The sequence below is a fragment of the Mauremys mutica genome, chromosome 2 (assembly GCF_020497125.1).
Source record: "Mauremys mutica isolate MM-2020 ecotype Southern chromosome 2, ASM2049712v1, whole genome shotgun sequence".
NCBI lineage: Eukaryota > Metazoa > Chordata > Testudines > Geoemydidae > Mauremys > Mauremys mutica.
In genome coordinates, this window is record NC_059073.1 from 264,100,656 (window position 1) to 264,108,957 (window position 8,302).

The 8,302-nt window shown below is 44.3% G+C and overlaps 1 protein-coding gene across 6 annotated transcripts in view; it reads right to left on the bottom strand.

The window, feature by feature from the left end:
- MPP7 (MAGUK p55 scaffold protein 7) overlaps positions 1-7,465 on the bottom strand; it is a 311,912-nt gene extending 304,447 nt beyond the window's left edge. For 5 of the 6 annotated variants that reach the window (XM_045004397.1, XM_045004395.1, XM_045004398.1 and 2 more), the window contains exon 1: positions 7,301-7,465. The gene's annotated coding sequence lies outside the window, so the exon portion shown is untranslated. Of the gene's footprint in view, positions 1-300; positions 450-7,300 lie in introns of those variants that run through there. The other variant, XM_045004396.1, reaches the window with a different exon arrangement.
- Between the last annotated feature and the right edge of the window lie 837 nt (positions 7,466-8,302).

Sequence of the window (8,302 nt, forward strand, 5' to 3'; positions counted from 1 at the left end):
ACACTTCATTTTGTACTTGTACAACTGCAGGTAACGCCATGCTCCACTTGTGGAAAGTCAGGGGATAATTTTGAAAACACTAGAATTAGTATAGTGCACTTACAGTTATCCAGAAACAGTTATACGTTTGGCATAAAAGAGCTGGAATGTTTTCCAAGGATTTAAGTGGAAGATGTATTGATTACAGGTTAAGTGGCTATTTCCTGGCTTTTAAATTGCTCCACATTCTCAACTCTAAAGTCACAGCAATTTGTGTACACAACTATCTAACTATTTGTTACAGATTGTTGAACAACCTACCTTTTCTTAGTGACACTGAATAACAAAGTTTAAACTATATATTGAATTCATTTACTCAACCCCTTTGTATTATGCAGTGTACAAGACAAATGTTATAGCAAAGCTCAGCTGACTGAAGAAACTGCCTCAGCCTCACTGTCCATTGTTACTGCCTCCCTCCTCCTCAGTGGATGCGGTGACACTCCAGCCTCCAAGCATTACTGTAATACAAATAGTAAATAACTGTACTATTGCAACTTGCATCAGTATAGCTAATCAATACTAGTTATCCTGATTCAGGTGCACACAGTGGTTGCCCATCCGTAAATAGCATATCCTGAAAGCATTATAGCACTGTGGATTACTTCATAATGTCTATTATACAGTGTACTTTTATACCCATTCACATAATGTTTGTTCCAATGGATGCTTCAAGCAACTCTATCTAGCACTAGCTCATGCACCATGAGGGGCAGGGAACATACTTAACGAATGAGATGGAGAATCAGCAGCTTCCCCTTGATCAGTTGCCAGAGCGACGCAGACCCTGGATCCCCTTATTATGCTGAATACCTTGATTACCAGTGCCAAAAAAGCAATAAGCTTGATTTCTCTTTTCATTTTAATTCTGCTATTCTTTCAAATTACTGAGATGCAAAATAAAAGCAAATAAGCTAATGCTTTCCATCTCCCTAGGATCCAAAGATGGGAGGAGCCAGGCCCAGAGGGAGTTCACACACTCCCTATATGATCAAGCCAGTGTCCCTCTATCATACCCACGTTTCAAAAAAAAACAATACTATGCAATGAGATGTGGACCCTGCAGGATGTACCTCTTCTCAGGGGCTGGAGGGATAGGACAAGTGGATAATGAAGTGCTAAGTGGAAGTGGATCTACTTGGAGAGCACCAAATCAGCTTTTCTGTATCTCTTAGCTATGTTCTCTTTTTATGATATAGAGCAGGGGTAGGCAACCTATGGCACAGGTGCCGAAGGCGGCACACGAGCTGATTTTCAGTGGCACTCACACTCCCCAGGTCCTGGCCACCGAGCCAGGGGGCTCTGCATTTTAATTTAATTTTAAATGAAACTTCTTAAACATTTTAAAAACCTTATTTACTTTACAGACAACAATAGTTTAATTATATATTATAGACTTATAGAAAGAGACCTTCTAAAAACGTTAAAATGTACTACTGGCACACGAAACCTTAAATTAGAGTGAATAAATGAAGACTCGGCACACCACTTCTGAAAGGTTGCCAACCCCTGATATAGAGCATGGGAGATGCTGATGAGGGAGATGGACTCCTTAGGGCTTGTCTATACTGCCTCTTTACAGTGCTGCAACTTTCTGGCTCAGAGGTGTGAAAAAATACCCCCCTGAGCACTGCAAATTTCAGTGCTGTAAAGTGCAAGTATAAACAGTGCACCAGCGCTGGGAGCTCGCGGGGATTTTTATAGCGCTGGGGCTGCTGCACAGAATGTGCCTGGCTGAAGCCAGTGACATAAAATCCCACAATGAATTCACTGAAGCAACTTTCAAAGAAAAGAAAAAGATACTCCAATAAAGCAAATACAGAGGGAGGAGTGCTTGCTTGTATGTGGCCATGTGTCTGCTAACCGGCCTTTGATTTCTGTCCCTTCTTCTCCAGATTAATCCCTTAGGGGAATTTTTTTTAAGTCCTAAATAAGGCCTTATTTTTAATTCTATTCTTGCATCCTTGTATGCTGCTCTGGAGATGAAGCAATTGAGAGCAGCCATGGAGAGAGAAATGGACAGAGTTGAAGCCACAGAATACAACCTCAACTACTCTCAGAACTGCATGCACCCAATTTAAATGGTGACTGAGCTTTGGCTACACTTGCACTTCAAAGCGCTGCCGCGGCAGCGCTTTGAAGCGCTAAGTGTAGTCAAAGCGCCAGCGCTGGGAGAGAGCTCTCCCAGCGCTATCTGTACTCCACCTCCCTGTGGGGAATAACGTACAACGCTGGGAGCCGCGCTCCCAGCGCTGGGGCTTTGACCACACTGGCGCTTTGCAGCGCTGCAATTTGCAGCGCTGCAATTTGCAGCACTGGAGAGGGTGTGTTTTCACACCCTGCTGCAGCGCTGCAAATTTGCAAGTGTAGCCAAGGCCTGAGCTAATGTTCTGAGCTGGCAGGAGCACTGCACTGAGAAGCCTAATTGTATTGATACAGCCCTTATACCAGTGCTGATTGTCTGTACTGATACTGCAATGATGTAGTGTCAATGAAAGGCAACAGTGTCTAGCCTTGCTCCAAGGAAATGCCGTATCAACTGCAATATGAACATCTATGTACCACTGTAAGCAGTCTTGACATACAATGTATTTCATGTGGTAGTGAGTGCAACACCAACATTCTCTAGTGTAGGAAAGGCCAAATTAGGTTAGCACAGCAAATAAACCCCGCTTCTAGGAATAGAGAATCTTTGTGGCACCAAGCTTCTCTGCTCCACGTGGGAAGAGTGGATCTGAAAACTATACCTCAAAAGGCTAGAGTAGCAACTGGGGAAGTGAGGAAAGAGTCCTGAGATAGCTAATGCAACCGAGGCACAGTGAATTAAAAATGAGTGTTTGGAGGTAATTTATAGGAAGTGGCGCCAGCCTGAGACACTGCTAATCTTCACCAAAACCAATCCTATGTTCTGGTACCTGCAGAGCTCCTAAGAGAAGTAGGAAAATGTTCAAGATGCTCTGGCTCTCACAGAGGTGCTGGAACAATTTTTATAGTGGGAGTGTTGACAGCCAAACTGTAAACTCTGTATGAAGTGATTTCCATTATAAGCCAGGGAGTGCAGTAGCACCCCCCACATCTCTACTTTCAGCACCTATGGGCTCTCACCTGGCTTGGCTCAAACATGCAAGAGAGATGTTCCACAGCTGGAAATACCTGTCCTGTTGAGATCCTGAACGCTGCTGAAACTGCAGCAGCTCTTCTCACAACAAGCACTCACCCCAAAAACCTCCCCTACTGAATGCAACCACTACTTGACCACCCTCGACCAAGTCAGAGACCAGTCATTTACACAGCAACCTCTTTTTAAGAGGCATAGAGCAGGAACAGCACATGTACTACAGGCCAGGACTCAGGAATAAGTTCATGCTGCTGTGCCAGTACAAGTTTGCATGGCTGCTACACAGAATGTGCCTGGCTGAAGCCAGTGACATAAAATCCCACAATGAATTCACTGAAGCAACTTTCAAAGAAAAGAAAAAGATACGCCAATAAAACAAATACAGACTGCTCTGAACAAATTGTAACAGTACCTGCTATACTTCCAAAAGTCTGTTCCACAGCGAGCCTCGTGCAGAGGATGGCTGCACTCTCCCTGAATTATGGGACCTCCTCTTGAGCCCACAGTTCCCAGCTGCTCCCTTCTTCCCACAAGTCAGTCAGTGACTCTGGGGGCAGAGGGCACTGGGTTTTCAAACAAGTGGGGAGGGAGCAGAAAAGGAGGGAGAGATTAGATATTGAAAAGATATTGTCCGAAACTGAAACAACTCCTGAATTGCCAGGGTCAAGAGAAGAGATAGGTATCTCAGCAGATTCCAGTGACAGTGCCAGCTCCCTCCCTCCCCCAGGCACTCAGGAAAGAAGAGTGTGCTGGTTCTTACAAGCACAATGCTAAGGAGGAGTTGCAGCTTTCATAATGGCCTCTAGCTACTAGACATATTCTCTAGTATAGCTAGGGTTCTGTAAATTTTTTAAGACCTGCCAGAAATGCAAAAAAGTTTTTAAATGGATGTACTTTATTGCCCTTGTTTTCATATTCCAAAGTATGGGTTTTTACACTTTGTCCTTCTGAAATACCAGTTACCGGTATCTAAATTTGACACTTGAATAGTATGAAGACTAGTTTCCAGAATTAGCATTATGCCCTTAGAGTGCTTTATTTTTTCCATCTATACCGGTACATATGAAGCAAACTTTTATTCTAAAAAAGAACACATGTTCACCTTGGACTCAAATCTCAAACAAATCCAGTTTACTTTTCTCTATACTGGCGGATTACATATTTTCATTCTGATCAGATTGATTAGTCCAATTTCACTCTCATTCTCAACTCCACACCAGTGCTACAACGTTTGTCTTATGAACGCAACAGGGAAAAGTTAAATCAGAGTAAAAGTTTTAAATGAAATGTCAAACAACAATGAAAACCAACCCTTTTATTAAAACTTAAAGTGAAGGGCCTTAAATCAAGTGTTGCTTTAAGACAACTTCTGGAGACTACAAACATGGTATAGTTGCCTGCCTTCATTCAGAATGGTTTTTGCACAATCCTACTAGGATCATTTAGCTCAATGCTAAAATTAATTCCCAAGTACAGTAAAATGGGAGATTGTGTCCTTTCTGACAATTTGAGCCAACAAAACAAGCAAATGTTACTTTATATCAGACAAGATTTCATTTATGACTAAATACTTCTACAAATACGGCAAGCAACAGATAAAAAAAATCAATGTACAAAAAGCAACATTGCAGATGACTTTATATTGCATGTACCCCAAAAATTCTAACTACTGTACTTAGTTTAAAAGTAACACACACATAGTCAGCAAACATCTCTATTCAACCTGCTGCTATATCAGTAAGTAAATCCTTCTGATAGGAGGTCCTTCATTTACCAAGATAACCAGGTTAGAAGATGAAACCACAAATCTCACTAAATGACATTTAAAACTTTGAGCAGTTGAGCTTTCCAAGAACTGTTGTTCTATTTGTTAAATACTACAAAATGAACAAAGTAATTAAGAGTTTAGTGAAGTGTTCCAATGGATTTTAATCAATTATTAAAATATTTAAGTGCAAATTGGATTTAAAAAATGTAAATTTAGGATGACCACCAAGCAGATTACATACATTTAGTGAACTTGGAAAAAGTCTACTTGTTGAGGAAAGGGGTTTTATTTTTAAATGGGCTTGTAAAATATCTGACTTTCTCCGTTATCAGAATATGGTGAAGTTAGTAGATGTGTCCAAGGTGGTAAGTTTTCCAGACAGAAAAATACTTACTTACTGCCGTTCAAGTTTCCCCAAATATTTTAGAATAAATAGTGAGGAAATGAACTATTAAAGAAGTCTGTGGCTTGACCTAAGAGTAGCCTGGAAATATAGGGAGATGCTTTGTTATGACTAGAAATTAAAATAAAGGTAGAATTATGTTTTCAGGAAAGAGAACATAGAAAATTAAAGTTGGGTATACTAGCCACCCTTTCCAACTCTCACAGTAAACACAATTTGTGCTCTTTGCACACAACTGAACAAGTGAATAATCTTATTTATAAACTCTGTCAAGACTTGCCTGCTGTATGTTTTATTAATGTCCACATATTTTATCCATAAGGAGTTTGTTTCACAGAAGTGAATTAAGCTATTTTTAAGCAATTCATAGAAATAACTCATGGTACCAATGACCTATAAATTAAAGTTAAAAGGTCTCCTGGGTTTAGCAGTGTAGTCTGATGTTACTCAATGATTTATTCACATCCATTACTTCTTATAAATTAGTTCTCCTTAACTATTCCCAATGGTGCCTTACATTTTAAAACAAGAAATGGCTGTAGCACTATTCATAATTAAGGGAACTTCTCCCCTTACATTTTGACCCATCGAGTAAAATTTATAGTTCATACGCCATAGACAGGCAATGCAATCTAGTGGAGAGAGCACTGGAATGGAACTCAGGAGACCTGGGCTCTATTCCTGACTCTACCACTGGCCTGCTGGGTGAGCTTGGGCAACTCGCTTCACTTCCCAGTGTCTCAAGTTTCCTCATCTGTAGAATGGGGGAAATGAGACTGATCTCCTGTGTAAAGAACTTTATCATCTATGGATGAAAATCTGAGATACAAGAGCTAGGTATGAATATATTATACACAAAGATTAGTGCAGTATTCAAATTACAACCGTCTCCCCATATTACGGCACTTTAAAATATAAAGCATCATTTGAATAAAGGATAAACAAGCACTCATAAAAAGAATATTGTATAAAATAAAATGGACTTTGCTGTGTAATCTTTGTGCTAACAAAACATTCAATCTACTCAACACTAACAGGAGCATTTCCTTGTAACATCTGCCTTCTCATGTCAACAAACTGATGTTGAATTACTGGTGAAATCTTGGAATCTACTCCCTGACAAACAAGGCTTTCGTATCTGTCTGGAAATACTAATTTAATGGGAAGCTAATCAGAAATCAAAGGATGCTTCCTCACCCTAACCTGCAAGCCACCTGACAAGTGGGCCTGGTACTCGTCCCTCCTGTCTCCTCCCACCAGCCCACACAGAGACGATTCACTCTTCCCATTCATTCACCACCAAAAATAAAATCCAGATTTAGCGACAGATTGCCTCCCGTACACCAGTACCAGTCTGCTGCCGTAAAAGCACCCCTGCCTTGACTGCCACTTATGTAAAGCCTACACAGGGGCAGCCTCCTTCTCTGCACACCCCAACTCCTCAGCCAGGTGACACTCTTACCTTCCCACCACCGACAGCTACGGGCATAAGGACAAAAAATTAAAACTAACGTCTAACAAGCTTGATCAACCCTGAAGTCGTTACGAAACAGCTCAGACACACCAGCCCCGCACAGACCTCCTTCCCAAGACACCCCCAGCCCCTCGACACCGCGCTTCTCCCCCGGGTATCCGGCCCCAGCGGCCCCCAGACACCCCCTCCAGGCATCCCCGGTCCCGAGCCCCCACCAGCCCCAGGACATCCCCGGGGCAGCCCCTCCCTCTGTCCCCACACACGCGCCTGCCCCCTCCCCCACCTCCGAAAACGGGTCCCTGACCCGATTTGCTGGGGGCACGCGCGGGAAGCCCCCTCGCGCATCCCCGGACCCTCACGCCCCGCGGGGGAGGGGGGGTGTCTCAGTCCCTTTGCCAGTCCCACATTCGCAGCCCCTCCCGCCATCACTCCCCCAGCCCAATAACCGGGGCAGCGCCCAACGGCCGGCGGGGCTCGGCCTCCAGCTCCGCCTCTCACCTGCACTGAGCACAGCGAGGCCTCCGCACTCTGCCCGCGACAGACGCGGCTCCAGCTTCCTCTAGCTGGGAATCCCACGCCAGCCAGCCAGCAGCCACCCAGCTACTATCCCGCTCGCCGCGCCTCGAATGGCTGGGGGCTGAGCCGGACAGGGCCTCCTCCCCCCAGGGGCGGGGAACTAGCGGGAGGAGCGCCCAGCCCCGTAACCGCTGGGGGGCGGTAAGCTACCTCCTGATTGGCCGCGGAATGGCGCGAGCTGGTTCCTACCCCCCCTACCAAAGCCAGCCATTTCATTGGTTGGGAAAGGTAAACCAAAGCGGTGCTCGGATTGGCTGCCTAGCGCCACTCTATCCCGCCCACCTGCAGCCGCGGGACGCCAGGTGGAAAGCGGCGTGTAAGAGGGCGGGGTCAGTGCCAGCGGCTATGGGAGGGGAGCGGTCAGGTGGCTGGTTTGCCCCAAGCCGGGAGCAGGCTTCGCTGCACCTTACTCTGGGGGAAGCCTCAACTTCTGTGCTGCTGAATGTGCTCGGGAGCACCAAGCGCTGCTCGTTATTTCCCAGTCTCGGACTCTCATCTCTTGGCCTTCTACATAAAATTACAGCTGCAACCCGTCTGAGATTGGGTCAGGTGTGTTTCTTTTATCAAGGTTGCCAAATTTTGGTTTGTAACTGGATAGTAAGAGATTCATATTTACTTCTTCCTGCAGCTCTTTGTTCTCAGTACTTATAGCCACCCTTAACTGCACTACTAGTCTAAGAAGCTATTTTCAAGCCATATTTCACATTTAACCAGCACTTTTACAATTCAATTATTCTCTGAAGCTGAGGAGGAGCTTTGCACAATGTTTGTTTCCACAAGGGATTCTAGTTTAGCTAATCTTTTTTCCATAAACACATACATAAGGTGCTGGCTCATTCTAGGGTACATTCCCTCCACCTTAGCTGAGCTGGAGGGAAAGCTCTAGCCCAGTGGTTCTCAACCTGTGAGCTGCTTGCAGCCCAA